Below are 17,391 nucleotides of genomic sequence, written 5' to 3'. Positions count from 1 at the left end.
CTCCTTTGAATCTTCATACACCAACCGAAACCCTAATTTGCAAGGATAAATAGAAAAGGCAGAGATCAGCAAAGGGGACGAAAAAATTGAAAAGAGGAGAACGGCAGAAGCTTAGCAAAAAACCCTAATTTTCAAAACGAAAAGAGAGGAGAGGTTAGCGGCGAAGAACTTCAAAGCAAAAACCCTAATCCCCAAATTAAAAAAGAAACCAGTAAAGAAGCGAAGAGAGAAGAGTGAACCGTTACCTGAACCGTTGAGTTATCGCCAAAGGTGAGCCCAGTTTGGTTTCCTTCATCTTGTTTCCATTTTCGCCTTTGGGTTTGATAGCGTGAGAGAGATGAGAGAGACGCGATGAGAGGTGAAGGATTGAGGGCAAGTTTGAGACGCAGGAGAGTGAGACGAGCGTGTTGAGAGAGAGAGTTTGCACGTGAGAGAAGAGAGATGATGAGCGATTTTGTGGAAGAGGTATTGAGAGAGAGTGATTGAGAGACGCGAGAGGTTGAGGGAGCTGGAGGGAGTCTTCGTGGAGAAGACGAAGGATTTGTGTTCCTTGTCTTCTGTTCCATTTTCTTTTATCTTTTTTTAAGGAATAGTATTTAAAATAATGATTAAAGACCATTACCTTTGGTATTCCTTGGCATTAATTTAATTATTGGTATGTTGTTAGTGCACCTATTAATTTCCCTTTGAAAACCCAACAGCCATGCGGCTGGGTTTAATTACCAGTAGACCAATAGTTTTCTTTTATTTTGGTTTTTATTTTAATTCTTTTTTTAATTTATCTTAGTTTATATATATTTAGGTTAGTCTTAAAATAACAGTTAGTTGTTAAGTGGCCTGGTGGAGAGGAGTGGTGTTTAGGTCTTTAGTGTAGTGAGTTCGATACTCCTAGGTGTAGTTTTTTCGTTCTTTTAATATTTTCTTTTTATGCTTTATTATTCATATTTCTTTTTTCTATTTATTGTTTAATAATATGGTTTGTTTTTTTTCTTTTAACTGTATCATGCATTCGAAACCATTTTTTTAACTTATAAAAATCATATTTTCTCGATTTAATATCGAGCCCCTTTTTCAAACCCTTGTAAGTCGATTGCTTTTTTAAGCATCGCCGCCAACCTCACATATCTTACTCTTGGGCTTTCTTACAATGAGCCGGTTCTCTTGCACTTACACGCATGCATTATTTGTTTGGGCCCGATTTTATTTATTTAATGATTTTTTTAATCCCCATTTGACAACATGTACCCCACTCCCTCGATGTGTAATAATCCTGTACTATTTTATTTCCTTATTGTTTGACTGTGTGGTTAGCTACTAACACAAGAATAAAATCAACAAATTTCAAAAAAAAATACAAAAATAAAGACTCGATCCAACGTCGAGCATTTTCTCAATAAACAAATCAACTCATTTCTCCCTCCTATTCCATCCCATTTCAAAACTTCATCAAATGCTTGATCCAACGTCAAGCCATTTTCATAATAAAAACTCAAAAAATATTAATCCCTATCTAGACATTTTCAATAAAGATGGAAATGGAACGTGGTGTATACCGCGCACTCCTGATATTAGGATTCGAGATGTATATCTCGCCAATCCTAGCTCTCGCCATCATCCAAATTTATCCATTTTATTTTCTCAAACACTCAGTCAAATCTTTCTTAAACGTCCATCAATACTTGATCTAGGTCAAGTCATTTTCACAACAAAACTCAAAATACCTAATTCATATTTAACACTTTCTCAATAAAGGTGGAAATGGAACATGGTGTATACCATGCACTCCTGAGGTTAAGATTCGAGACGTATGCCTCGCCAATCTTAACTCTCGCCATCGCCTAAAATTGTCAATGCGGTTTCTTCAAACTCTTTCTCAATCAAATTCCAAAATACTTAATTCCTATCTTAAACTCTTTCAATAAAGATGGAAATGGAACATGGTGTATATCATGCACTCCTGAGGCTAGGATTCGAGATGTATATCTCGCTCATCCAAGTTCTCGCCATCACTCAAAATACATCCAACCAATCAAACTCTTTTTCGCCGTCGTGCGATTAATCAAAAACCTTTTTCATAAATGAAAGATATATTGTCTTAAGTGATACAAAACAATGTTTCGGCCACGATTGTTGAGTAGAGATAAGTGACGCTTTTCCGAATGTAGATTTATAAATCCGTTCGATGTGTGGTATGCGTCCATTCCTCATCTGTTTTGGGTAAAACAATGTTTTCGTCGATTAATACAGTATAGCTTTCGCTAAAATCGACCAACAAACAAACATTTTTCTACCCAGAACTACGTAAGCCTTGATTTCTCTTTTGAGATACGTAGGAGCAGGATTTTTAAATCTTGTCAGGCCCACTAATAAAAAACTTAGGTTTAGTCCTTCGTTAAAAATCCAAAAACATTTCTTCTATCTTCTATTCTTTCCTTCCCACCTAATAATTCGAAAAGCCTAACATTTCAAACTAACATTAATGCACACAACTGACCTAATGGTTCCCGTTGAGTACAACGGACGTGAGGGGTGCTAATACCTTCCCCTTGCGTAATCGACTCCCGAACCCTGATATTGGTTGCGATGACCATATCTTATCCTTTCTTTTTGTCTTGGGTTTTATCGATATTTCCCCTTTCCTTTTTAGGAATAAATAAAGTTCGGTGGCGACTCTGTTCAGTCCATCATTGTGAGCGTGCGATCGCGCTTCGCTTTGTAGTCGTATCCCCATTTTTTCGAGGTGCGACAATAATCAAAGGTCTTTTACTAAGGACTTAGGAATAGATACCCTTGAGGACCGGAATTAATTTGACAGGAATAATGTCTATGTTTTCATAAATTATATCTGTTACAGGAAGTTTCATTCACCGAACCCTAGCAATCTTCTCTCATTTGTATCTCGTTCAACCTTTTTACTTGTTTTCTTTATTTGAAATTGGTAGTATAATTACTCACCACACAAAAACCAAAGACTTTTGTCTAATTGAAACAATCTATAAACTCTGTATCGTCAAGCAGTCCTTGAGATCGACAAACGGGGAAATTCCCTTTTATTACTACAGTGAGCAAAATAGTACACTTGCTATTTTCCCATCAAGTTTTTGGCGCCGTTGCCGGGGACTGCCAAAGATAGTAGAGTTTATTAATTTATTTTCAATTAGAATTTTGTTGCTCTGCATCTAAAATTTTATTTTTTGTTAATTGTATTTTTATTATTATTATAACTAACTTCTGTCTAATCTGTGTATGCGAGGTAAGGCCTCAGCTGATTTTCATTTTGACGCAGAACCAGAGAGAACATTGCGCAAAAAGCTCAAAGAAGCTAGAAGAAAGAAACTGGCCAACTCTGACACCGAAGAACCGGTCACACCTGTCACACCAGTTTCTGTTCACTCCGAAAAATCTGAGTCAGACACAGATTCACATCCAGACACTGAAAACATGGCTGCAGACCCACCTCTAGCGGAAAGACTTTTAGGTGATTATGGCAGACAGAATAACCCAGCAGTGCGGTTGACCATTGTTAACCAACCTGTTAATGTTGCTCACTTCCAGTTACATCCCTCAACTATCCTCCAGTTAGAAAGCAAACCTTTTGCAGGAAAGATCAATGAGGATGCAAACAAGCATTTGCAGAGGTTTCTGACTATGACTACATCATTAAAAATTGATGGGCATTCTGAAGAGGCAAAGAGATTGGTCATGTTCCCATTCACGTTATCTGAGGACGCTGAGGAATGGTTCTATTCCCTACCCGCCGGAAGCATTACTACTTGGCAACAAATGGAAACAACATTCTTGAACGAATATTTTCCTGCTTCTGTGTATATCCGTAAGAGGTATGACATTGTGAATTTTAAACAGAAAGACGGAGAGACACTTGGAGATGCATACAAAAGATTCAAGAGATGTTTAGTTGCATGTCCTACACATAATCTGGATGAAACTGAACAAATGCAGAATTTTGTAAACGGGCTGAAAATGAAAACTAAGCAACTCATTGATACAGCTGCTGGTGGCTCATCTAATTTTTCAACAGCAACCGGTATCAAAAAGATCATCGAAGCTATTGCAGCAAATGAGCATTTGGAATTATATGAGCGTACTGTGAATCAGCCAGAGGGAAAAATTGACTTGAAATTAGCAAATCAGGTAGTGAAAATGGAGGACCAGGTTGCTGCTGAGGTTGAAAGAAGATTGAAAGCTATGAATTTAGGTACCCAGGCTGTTGCTCAAGTGCAACCGGTTCCGACCATGATTTGTGAGATTTGTAGTGGACCACACTTTACCATGCATTGTGTTGCAACCGCAGAACAAGTGCAAGCTATAAATTACTTGAGGCAGAATAATCCCTACTCAAATACTTATAATCCGGGGTGGAAAAATCATCCTAATTTCTCTTGGAAAGATCAGCAAGGTAATATTCAGAACCAAGGACCTCCACAACAACAACCACCGTACCAACAGCAACCTTATCAGCAACAAGTTCCAAAGAAAGCTGATTGGGAGATTGCTATAGAGAAGATGGCTACCCAGAGTATGCAATTTCAGGAAGAAACCAGAAATAATCAAAAGAGCACCAATGCATCCATTAAAAATCTGGAGATTCAATTGGGTCAGATAGCACAACAGATAACAAATTCGCAAACACCAGGCGCATTACCTAGTGCAACAGTGACAAATCCGAGGGAGCACAATAATGTGAGTGCGGTAACAACAAGAAGCGGGAAATCTGTTGAAGATCTTAAGAAGAAGGATGAAGAAGAAGATCAATTGCTTGAAGTGGACCTGGAAATCTTAGAAAACAAGACACCAACTGAGGAAGAAAGTGTGACACTGCCGGTGGTGCAAGAAAAGCTACCTGAACCAAAACCCATCATTAAGCTTCCATTCCCACAAAGAAACAAAAAGAAGAAGCAAGATGAGAAAAATTTTCAGAAATTCATGGAGTTGTTCAGGAAACTAGAAATCAATATTCCATTCTCTGAGGCACTCGAGCAGATGCCTATCTATGCGAAGTTCATGAAAGACATCATCTCCAAAAAGCGCACCACTGACACTGACCCTGTTATATTAACTGAAACTTGTAGTGCTATTTTGCAGGGTATGAAGATTCCAGTAAAGAAGCCAGATAGAGGTTCTGTGACCATCCCGTGTACCATTGGAGACAGGTCTTTTAAAAGGGCACTGATTGATTTGGGGGCTAGTGTTAGCCTTATGCCTTTGTCTATTTACAGGAAGTTAGGAATTGGAAATGTTCAAGATACCAGAATGACACTTCAATTTGCTGACCACTCAGTGAAGAAACCTTTTGGGGTAGTTGAGGATGTTCTGGTCAAAGTTGATAAATTTGTTTTTCCTGTTGATTTTGTAATTTTGGAAATGCCAGAAGATGAAGAGATACCTCTGATTCTGGGCAGACCTTTCTTAGAAACAGGTAGATGCATGATAGACATTGAGGGAGGTACCTTGACCCTAAAGGTATATGATGAAGAGCTCAGAATTGATGTCCGAGATACTATGAAACATAAAGAGGAGATGTGTACAAACCACTCTGTGGAAGTAATTGATCAAATGGTAACTAGCACAATGCAAAGAAAGTTTCCTGAATTACATTGGAAAGAGTTCTTAGTCTGTCGGTCAGAGAGATTGAAGAGAATGATGATGAAAAAGAAAAAGAAGTGCTTGCCATGTTGGATACACAACCTCTTTGGATGAAATCCAAACCACGCCGGTGGGAGGATCTGAGATCTTCACCAGAATTAGAAAATGAAAAGGTAAGTAAACCAGGTATAAATTTTGAATTAAAACAATTGCCTGTAAATCTTAAATATGTTTTTCTAGGATCTGGAACAAATTATCCTGCTATTATCAGTTCTGAGCTAAATGTCATAGATGAGGAAAAGTTGATACAGGTACTAAAGAAGCATAAAAGTGCTATAGGGTGGACTATTGAGGATTTAAAAGGTATTAGCCCCACAGTATGCATGCATAAGATACTGATGGAGGATAATCAGAAACCAGTAGTACAACCGCAAAGGAGGTTAAATCCAGCAATGAAAGAAGTGGTAAGGAAAGAGGTTGTAAAGTTGTTAGATTCGGGAATGATTTACCCCATTTCTGACAGCTCGTGGGCGAGTCCAGTGCATGTGGTACCAAAGAAAGGAGGAACCACAGTAATTTTAAATGAAAAGAATGAACTGATCCCAACTCGCACAGTGACAGGGTGGCGAGTATGCATCGATTACAGAAGACTGAACACTGCAACAAGAAAGGACCATTTTCCTCTCCCGTTTATTGATCAAATGTTAGAAAGACTTGCAGGTCATGAGTATTATTGCTTTCTGGATGGATATTCGGGATACAATCAAATTGCTGTAGCCCTGGAAGATCAAGAAAAAACTGCATTTACATGTCCTTATGGTATTTTCGCTTACAGACGGATGCCATTTGGGCTATGCAATGCCCCAGCTACTTTTCAGAGGTGTATGACATCTATATTCTCCGACATGCTTGAAAAGTATATGGAGGTGTTTATGGATGATTTCTCTGTATTTGGTTCTTCTTTTGATAATTGTTTAGCTAACTTGTCTCTTGTTTTGCAAAGATGTCAGGAAACTAACCTTATTCTCAATTGGGAGAAATGTCATTTCATGGTGTAGGAAGGAATTGTGCTAGGACACAAAATTTCCCACAAAGGAATTGAAGTGGACAAAGCCAAAGTGGAGGTGATAGCTAACCTCCCACCTCCTGTGAATGAAAAAGGGATAAGGAGCTTTTTGGGTCATGCAGGTTTTTATCGCAGGTTTATCAGAGACTTCTCAAAAGTCGCCAAACCGTTGACTGATTTGCTAGTCAAAGACAAGCAATTTAATTTTGATAAAAACTGCATGGTAGCTTTCGAAACTTTAAAGAGTAAGTTGATCAGTGCACCTGTTGTAATCGCCCCCGATTGGTCCTTGCCTTTCGAAATAATGTGTGATGCAAGTGACCTTGCTGTGGGGGTTGTCCTAGGACAGAGAAAGGACAAATTATTGCATGTGATTTATTATGCTAGTCATGTCCTTAACCCGGCCCAAATGAATTATGCAACTACCGAAAAGGAGTTGTTAGCCGTGGTTTATGCTTTTGACAAATTTAGATCATATTTGCTTGGTTCAAAAGTCATTGTGTATACTGATCATGCTGCTTTAAAGTATTTGTTTGCTAAGCAGGAATCAAAGCCGAGACTTTTGAGATGGATTCTCCTCCTTCAGGAGTTTGATTTGGAAATCAAAGACAAAAAAGGGTGCGAGAACACGGTCGCGGATCACTTATCTCGCATGTCCCCAATCAAAGAAACTGAGGAGGAACATCCTATTCGGGACACATTCGTTGATGAGAAAATACTTGCTGTTCAGGAGATACCATGGTTTGCTGACTATGCGAACTATGTGGTAGGTGGGGTTATACCTGATGACTTTAATTCTCACCAAAAGAAAAAGTTTCTTTATGATTGCAGGTTATACCTATGGGATGATCCATTTCTCTACAAAAAGGGAGTGGATGGTTTGATCAGAAGATGTGTTCCAGAAAGAGAGCAAGCCGACATTCTGAAAGCTTGTCATAATTCAGAGTATGGTGGACATTTCAGTGGAGATAGAACTGCAGCAAAAGTCCTCCAATCAGGTTTGTATTGGCCGTCACTATTCAAGGATGCAAATTCTATAGTCCGAGAATGTGACAGGTGCCAACGAATAGGTAACATTACAAAACGGAATCAGATGCCGCAAAACTCCATGCTAGAAGTGGAGCTGTTTGATGTTTGGGGAATTGATTTTATGGGACCCTTTCCGCCATCATCTGGTAAGAATTACATATTGGTTGCGGTCGATTATGTGTCAAAGTGGGTAGAAGTTGTGGCATTACCAACAAATGATGCTAAAGTGGTGGTGAAGTTCTTGAGGCATAACATCTTCTCTAGGTTTGGGGTACCACGGGCTTTAATTAGTGACCAAGGTACGCATTTTATAAATAAACTCTTGGAGAATCTGTTGAAGAAGTATAATGTCAAACATAAGATAGCCACACCATATCACCCCCAGACGAGTGGGCAAGTGGAAGTATCCAACCGTCAAATAAAGCAGATCTTAGAAAAAACGGTAAGTGCTTCTCGGAAAGATTGGTCAATAAAGCTGGATGATGCATTGTGGGCATACAGGACTGCATTTAAAACACCAATAGGTATGTCCCCCTATCAATTAGTTTACGGTAAGGCTTGTCATTTACCACTCGAACTCGAGCACAGAGCTTTCTGGGCCTCCAAATTCCTAAACTGTGATCTTTTTAAAGCTGGTGAATCCCGAATTCTTCAACTTCATGAGTTGGAAGAATTCAGGAATCAAGCTTATGAAAATGCCAAAATTTACAAAGAACAAACAAAAAAATGGCATGATCAAAAGATACAGAAGAGGGAATTTCGGGAGGGACAACTTGTACTGCTGTTTAATTCCAGGTTGAAGTTGTTCCAAGGGAAATTGAGGTCAAGATGGTCAGGACCGTTCGTCATTAACAAAGTACTTCCTTATGGAGCAATAGAGCTTAAAAATGAGAAGAATGGCGACACCTTCAAAGTTAATGGTCAGAGGTTGAAACCATACAATCCTGGTGAAGGGGGACCGATTGAAACTGTTAAACTCATCTGAGTATGAGGTGTCCCGTCGAGCCATGCGACGTTAAACGAAGCGCTGCTTGGGAGGCAACCCAAGGGAGGTTTGATTGTTAGTGTCATTTTATTTTTGCCGAGTCAGTTTTTTTTTAAGAAAATCAAAGAAATGTTATTAAAATAGAAAAAAAATTTGAAAAAGAAAGTGAGACACTGCCAATACGCGTATGGGTCTTATGATACGCGTATTGGACACAAAAAATGCGCCCCTCTGGTGAAACGCGTATGATACGCGTATAGGAGAAGAATACGCGTATGATACGCGTAGGGGACCAGGCCATACGCGTATCACTTTATGATACGTGATCTGTTACGCAGCTCATTTTTTTGTACTTGTTTCAGCAGCGTATGATACGCGTATGGCATATTGATACGCGTATGGTACGCGTATGTGCACCAGATACGCGTATGGGCAGCGTATGATACGCGTATCAATTTTATGGGCATGCTTATATAGTTTTTGTCCGTACGGACTTTATTTTCTCACTTTTTCGTTACGTGTTTTGTGCGCATTGCTGTGATTTTTCTCTGTTTTCTTCCCTTTCATTCAGTTTGCAGATCAATATCATGTCTCAATCACCAAACGAAGTCAACACATTCCGTACCACCTACCATGAAGAAAGATATGAGCAAATCAAGAGTCGAAGCATGGTCGAAGAAAAACATTGGATGTATCAGAATGACACGTATCCAGAGGTCACTAATATTCTAAAAAGGCAGAAGTTGATCTACTTCAATGACAAAATCCAACCGGTTTCACTGGATCTGATCTGGGAGTTTTACGCCAATGCACTACGGGTAACATCCGACGAAGACGATCCCACAGGAAATGCAACGTTCGTTTCATGGGTGCGGGGCAAAGTCATCAAATATGATGGGAAGACGATTAACAGTGTGCTGAAATGCAAATTCTATGATTCCGTTTGCCCGTTTGCCGAAATGAAACGGTCTGACAAGAACTACTGGCCTTACACTGATATGAAGAACTCACTGATTAGGCCAGGTCACGATTGGGCACCCACTTCAAAAATTTCTCCGGCGAAGATTATGGCGGTTGATCTCGCTCCGATTCCTAAGGCATTGGCTTATTTCATTCATCACAATTTGAGTACGAATCGGAGCGGGTCAGAATTGATATCCGAACGTGCCCTACTTCTCCATCAGATCCTGCATCAGAAACAAGTGAATATTGGACAGATCATCGCTGCTGATATGGATGACATCGCTCAGTCGCCTAAGAAATCCTTAGGCCACGCGACTGTGATTTACCTGCTGTGCAAGAAAGCGGGTGTTCCGGATTTCTCTGATTCGCTGATGTTGCGGCCGGCTGCACCGCTGAACACCCATTGGATGAAGGAGAGGACGGTCACAGATGATCCGCCCCGGCCTCTGAGGCGACCACGAGACAGGGAGGGAAGCCCCAGTGCTCTGCACCAGGAGGCTCAGCCGAATGCAGCAGAGACACAGCCACCTCAGCCTCCTCCAATTGATGAGAACTCCAGAGAGTACCGGATGCAGATGTCACAGTTCTGTATTATGCAGGACTTCTGCTTTCAGTATGGACTGTCAGGCAGAGTTCTTACTCATCAGACAGATCTGTGGGAGGAGGCACAACGCTTCAGAGATAGATTCTCCAGACCGCCTCCAACACCTCATTTTGGCCAGTTCACCTTTCCTTGGTGGAACCAGCCAGTTCAGATAGGGGGAGAGATTCCGCAGCAGCCACCGCAGCAGCCACCGCACCAGACACCTCCTCAGCAGCAGCAGTCTCCGTCGGGCCACACAGAGACGTTGACGCCTATCTCTGCCTTCGCACGAGGGCAGACTATGTTGGATCCGACAGATATGATTAACTTTGATACCCATATGCAGGACGGTGGACAGAGTGATTGATTTTGCTTGTTGTTTTTGTACTTTTGGTTTTCTTTGTGTAATTTTTGTTTTTTTTAGTTATTCAGTTTTTAATTTCTGTTGCTTTGATGTAACCACCTATTATGGGTTGGCTTATTCTAATGAATTTGATTTGGTTTACCTCCAGTTTCCTGTTTATTTCATTAGATACGTGACTATGTCTGGCTATTGGTTTTCTTGATCACGTACACCAACTACTTGGGCGTTCTCTCTTTCAGTCCCCTGACTGTAGATACTGTTGTTTATGATTGGACGCACTGGTTAAGATTAACATTAGAACCACGAGCATGAGCTTTGGAACTCAGAGGTATGATAGAACAAGTCAGCTTAACCCGTCCTGGTGAGTTCATAAAAAGCCAAACACTTATTATCATATGAGCGATATCAGGTATGTCTTTATCAATCTTGGTTTGCGTACGTTCTTTTGTTATTATTAGCTGTACGAATACACACACTGAGGCATGTTTTTTGTTTATCACCTAGAGCCTTTCTAGCCATCCCATTATTATCATTATCCATTGTTTTACCCTGTTGAGCCTTTAATCATTTATTGTTGATATACCCGTTTTTTTTTCTAAAGCCATGACCTTGGACCTATCTTACCCTGTTCAGAGTATGTGAGAATTGATTTCATATCTACGTTTCTATCTAAGTTTGGGGTTGCTGTTGGTATAGCAACCTTTAAGTTTGGGGTAGCTTTGCAGTACATGAATAGTAAGTGAATGTCGTATAAAAGAAAAAAAAAAAAAAAAAAAAAAAAAAAAAAAAACAACAACATGAAAAGAAAGAAAGAGAAAAGCGAAGAACAACTTTTGAAAGATGCTACATTCACTAGAAATAAAAGGAAAAGAGGATTGCATAACCCTACAGGAATAATAAAAAAAAAAGAAACGTAGTAAGAGAATGGTTTCATGTACTCTGAACCAAAAAAAAAAAAAAAAAAACCCCTAGGTTCAACTTTCATAGCCTACCTAAACCCAAGCCCCGTTACAACCCTAAAAGACCTCAAAAAGTGTGTGTGATTGTACATGTTGATAGGATGAGAGAATTTATTCAAACTGCTGATTTGATATTGCATATTGTGACTTGAGAGTGATAACACTTTAACCCAGAGAGACTTGGTGAGAGTGTGATATAAGCTGACAGGTAAAGTCATATCTCTGAGGGAAAGAGTTTCTAGCTCGTTGGCTATGTGGAAGAATCAGAAAACCTGAAAAACATCAAGAGGTCCAGTGCGAAAAATTTCAGCAGTATTGTGGTAAGAACTGTTTTACAGTAAGTTTGGGGTGACATGATCTTTGATGGTAATAAAATGTTACTTGAGGACAAGCAACAAGCTAAGTTTGGGGTTGTGATCAGTCACCATTTATGCTAGACAGTCCACTATTTAACCGTAAATAAGTCAGGTAAACTGTGTAAATTGAAGCAATTTTAGTTAGATATAAGCTCAATTCTATAATATTAAGTGTGTTGTTACTTATGAGTTTCTTGAGGATATTTTACACTTTTTGGTATGTAGCAGGTAAAAAGCTAGTTTGGAAGCTCAGGAAATCAAACGTAAGATGCGAAATCGAGCCCGAGCAAGAAAACGGAAGAAAAAGCCAATTTTTGGAGAACCTGCTGTCCATACGCGTATGACCCTACATGATACGCGTATGGACCTTCCCAGTATGCGTAGCATACGCAAATGACCAGAGGGATGGAAAATTCAGCCAAAAGACAAGCTTCTGGTGATACGCGTACCAGTCTGGGCAATACGTGTACCAGTCTGGGCAATACGCGTACCAGACTGGGCAATACGCGTACCAGTGGTTGTGTTATGTCCAATACGCGTTTCATACTAGGCAGTACGCGTATGGGACAGTGCAGTACGCGTATGGAGCACAAATTCAGGAAAAATCCAACTGAATAGCTATTAAGAGGCCAGACCACGATTTTCCGGGGGTTGGACATTCTTGGAGAGAAAAAAGACGCGTTTTGAGAGTTGGAGACTCAACGAATATCAAAGGATTCATATGTTCAAGAGTTTTCAGACGATTGAAGATTGATTCCTCACGAAATTCTGTAATGACAACAATATTAATCTTTGTGTTTACTTCTATTATGAGTAGCTAAACCCCCCATTGCTAGGGGGGTGACCCTGATTCTGAATGTGACAGATTTGATGTTGATGAATGTATTGCTTATTTCTTCTTTTCCATTGATTTGTTCTTATCGCCGTTCTTTATGCTTTATTCGTCGGACCAACGAATGATGATCAATATGAATAGTGTAAGCGGGACTGCGATTATTCATTGACCTGGATAAGAACTTTGGATAGTAAAAATAACCTAGGACTAGGGATTCTCTATCTGACCGGTAATTCTTGATATTTGAATGCTTGAGTATGAACCTAATTGTTTGTGGACATAGTAATTAGGTTACATAATCAAAGGTCTTTTACTAAGGACTTAGGAATAGATACCCTTGAGGACCGGAATTAATTTGACAGGAATAATGTCTACGTTTTCATAAGTTATATCTGTTACAGGAAGTTTCATTCACCGAACCCTAGCAATCTTCTCTCATTTGTATCTCATTCAACCTTTTTACTTGTTTTCTTTATTTGAAATTGGTAGTATAATTACTCACCACACAAAAACCAAAGACTTTTGTCTAATTGAAACAATCTATAAACTCTGTATCGTCAAGCAGTCCTTGAGATCGACAAACGGGGAAATTCCCTTTTATTACTACAGTGAGCAAAATAGTACACTTGCTATTTTCCCATCATGGCTTGCATCAGTCAACGTTATGTATGAACAATGATACTCTACTTTTCTCACCTTCATACGACGCCCACCCAATTGTCGAAAACTGGTGTGGATGGCTGCAATCAGTGTTCTGAAATTCCATTACAGATCTAGGCAAACGCTGATTTTTTTTGTCTTGCTCATAAAACATAAGACCCCAAACAGACATTCTTACAAAAACAATTTGCTATGTGATCTGAATTACATTTCTGCAATTCAAGTTATTTATAGAAAATTAAGATGTGAATACTCGGTCATTCATTGACCGAGACTCTACAATCAGTGGCATCTCTCGGTCAATGAATGTCATGAGCGATAAAATTATTATTTGAAAGCAATAGAACATGAAAGTTGAAAATCTTTCTCTCCTCTTTTCAAAAAGTTCAAGATCATGAGCATCTGGTAAAGGGTTGAGAAGTTATGGCCAAAGGATCACAATGTGTACATGGAAGTTCAACATGGCATAACTTTTAATTCAAAACTCCAATTTGGTCCACTCTTTTTGCAAAATGACTTATGACCAATGCTTTCCAAATGAATCATTGCCTTACATGAAAAAAGTTCATATGACCACTTGTTCATTCAAGTGCATTTTGGAGGGAAAATGCATAATTTGAAATTGGTTGAACACATGAGCCAAATACCAATCCTATCATGTTCATGAGCTGATTTTAAGTGGAATTGCACACTTGCATGGCACTGTTCACGTGCATACCATCACATGCTAAGCACACTTGTGTATTTTGCACTTTCACCTCATTCTTCCTTAATTTTCAATTAACCATTGCTTAATCTCCATTTCAGCATGATTAGTGGGAAGTATAAAAGCTTAATCATAACTGAATTGGCTCAGAATCACAATTTCAGATCTAGAAATCTCATTTTCCCTCTCAATTTTCTCTCTCTTCAAAACCAAAAATTCTTCACATATTTCTGAAATTTCCTTGCATAATCATGATCATGGAGTGCTACTGAGCAAGATTCAACGTTTATTTGGTGGAATTCAGTTCAAATTCGTGCATGCCAAAAGCTTGAACACATTAATGGAAGCTTCAAATTGAGCTTGATTCAGGTCGTGTCAAGTGGTAGTTTGCGCATAAAGCTTCAGTAGAGGATTGAGGGAGAAGATCTGGAAGGTTTGAGAGCTGTAGCACACGAAATCAACACACTGCATCTCAAGGTAGGTGAAATTCGATCTTCACTATTTGCCTTTTCATGAACATAATCTTGTAGATCTTGTTGTGCTAATGATTTTGATATCTTTAGATCTTGATTTGGTTAAGAAATGAGTTAGATACATGAACTTTAAGTTTGTATGCTCAAAATGTTTTCCTTCGATCTGCTTAATCCATGAAGTTTTAGGCTTAGATAATGTGAGATTTGTGATGTACGTAGAAAGACCTTTCCATTGATGTATAACATGTTAGTTTCTGGAAAAAAAATTGGAACCTCCACCGGCGATGCAACCGGGGAAGACGACCGGAATCACTATTCCGGCCGTCTGGTTCGTGACCTAAGGCTTGGCATTTAGCGCGCCTGTGACCTTGCTTACTTCAGTTTGATTCTTACGCATGGCAATTGTTTTAATTGATTTTCCTCAAGCGCGCCTGTGAACCACACAACCTCTGTTCGAATCTTGCCTAGCGCATATTTCCATTTGATTTTCCTTGAGCGCGCGTTAACCTCACACACCTGAGTTCGAATCCTCATGTGTGCGCTTCTGATTTTAATATTGCATATTATTTTTGACCATTGGAGCGTGGGTTCAACACTGGCCTCGTGCATTTTCTAATTTCTTTCACATTTCATTGTCCATATATTTTCCTATTATTTCATGTTATTTCAATATTTTTCATCAATTTCCAAAAATCATAACAAATAGAAAAATTGTCCAATTTGATCCAAACTTTTTTCCACATGCTTGTGTTGGTGTCTTTTATTTTTTGATGTGAGTTTCATGATTTTTGTGCTGCTGGATTTTTAATTGTGCTTGATTGTTTGAACATGATGCCATAATGATATGTTGCATTCATTTGCTTGTAAAATGCTCATGTTTAATCCAATTACCCTGAAATTTGACATGCTTAATCATAACATGTAACATGATTTTTTGGCTTTGGTTTGAGATTTTTACCATTTAATACCACTGTTTTGGACACATGGACATATGTTGTGACATTTGGTGTAACATTCTTGACCTTGTACTTGTGCATTTTCATTCACACACCATTTGTTATCTCCTGGACTTAATTTTTGGTATGATGCTTGTCCATAACATGTTAAGTGCAGATAAAAAATTTCATGATCATTGGATTCATTTCTGTTTTAATGTGAATTTTCTATTCTTGATGTCCAATTTTGATCACATTGCTTGCCTTTGCCTTATCTTGTTCATGTGATGACTTTGCTTAATGATTTGGCTTTGGTCCTTTTGAGGACTCTTTCTTGTTTGATTGAATGTGCTTCATGTGAAATATTTACTTCTGTTTTGGTCATTTGACTTGCCTTTGACCCTAGTCTTTGTACTAGTGGTTTGTACTCACCAATTGCGTTTGTGTTTCAGGTATTTAGCACTAATGATTGGTGTGGTCTCATTATTTGAGATGCAAGTTGCTTTGTTTACTAACTCTTGTTGTGTTGTAGGTCCATTGATGTGATGAACTCACTTGAGTGCTTGCACTTGTGACTTGCATTGTGTATAATTGTTGGATGATTCCACTGTTGTCTGTCTGGGTTGCTGAATACAATATTGACTGTTTGGTTTTTGTACAGGTACATTAGTTGCTTTTAGCTCTTGCTTGAGCTTTTCTTTGGAGTGTGGTTGGTACACCACTGAGGTAGCTTAGCCTTCTAACTCCATGTAGTCTGGAAGCCCTGTCACTTTTTTGGCAGGCGTTTTGGCTGAAGTCCTCCTTAAGAGGTAATGTCTGTGTTTGTTTATATTTGTGCTAAAGACCTCCTTGTCGAGGCATGTTACTTGTTAAGTCCTCCTAAGTGAAGAGGCAATTGACAGATAGAAGGGATTAGCAATCAATCCCCTGTTATTCAGTGAGTCTTTCATTATGCTCGCACTATGTGCTGATGCTTTTGAATAAACACCCAAGATCTTGTATAGAGTCAGTCAGGTGGAATAGGGTCCCTCATTCTGAATCCCCACACCTTCTTTATCATAAGCTCACCCAGGCCAGGGTTAAGATCATGAGGTCTTATCCTCATTTCCTATTCATCAGCTTCACCCTAACTCTCAATGTTAGTGGTTAAGAGCTTCAGAACACCCCTACAGTTTTGGCTTGTTTGTCGAGGTTGATATGACCCCTTGACTAAAGCCCAACTCTTGTCTGAGCCTCTTGTTTGTATATAGAGAGTGATGCTGGATTGCTTGTTTGCTTACTTGTGAATCTGTCATGTGTTTGCTTTTCATGCATGTTTGTTTGTTTGCTGTTTAGATTGACTTGCTTCCTGTGCAAGTTAGGTTCTGATTAGAGACCTCAACTTAGGGATCGTTTGCATGATAACTTTTAGGCTCGAGTCGTAGTCTCCCTATTAGTTCGTTATCTCCCTGGTCTCTGGTTAGGAGAGAGTTTCTCCCCTGTTAAGGGGAACTACGTCGCCCTGATTCTCATACCAGATGAGATACGTAGGCAGGAGATCGAGCGAGATCTCTCCGGGCACCCTTTTTCTTTTTCACCCTTTTGTTTTTGTTGTGTGCATGTGCACCCTTTTATGTTTTTTGAGTCAACCTTTTTGTTTCTTGTTTGTTTGAGGAGTTAGATGTAAGACCATTGATTGGCTATCTGTTTCCTGTTTTATTTTGAGGAGTTAGATGTAAGACCATTGATTGGCTATCTATTTCCCATTTTGTTTTGAGGAGTTAGATGTAAGCCCATTGATTGGCATTCCATTTCCAGTTTTGTTGTTCTCTTATGAGACTTGCTTATCGTCTCCCCATAGGATTGCTAGACTTCGTATAGTCTCTCGTTTGCA

The sequence above is a fragment of the Lathyrus oleraceus genome, chromosome 2 (assembly GCF_024323335.1).
Source record: "Lathyrus oleraceus cultivar Zhongwan6 chromosome 2, CAAS_Psat_ZW6_1.0, whole genome shotgun sequence".
Taxonomy (NCBI): domain Eukaryota; kingdom Viridiplantae; phylum Streptophyta; class Magnoliopsida; order Fabales; family Fabaceae; genus Lathyrus; species Lathyrus oleraceus.
Note: the sequence above shows the minus strand (reverse complement) of the source record.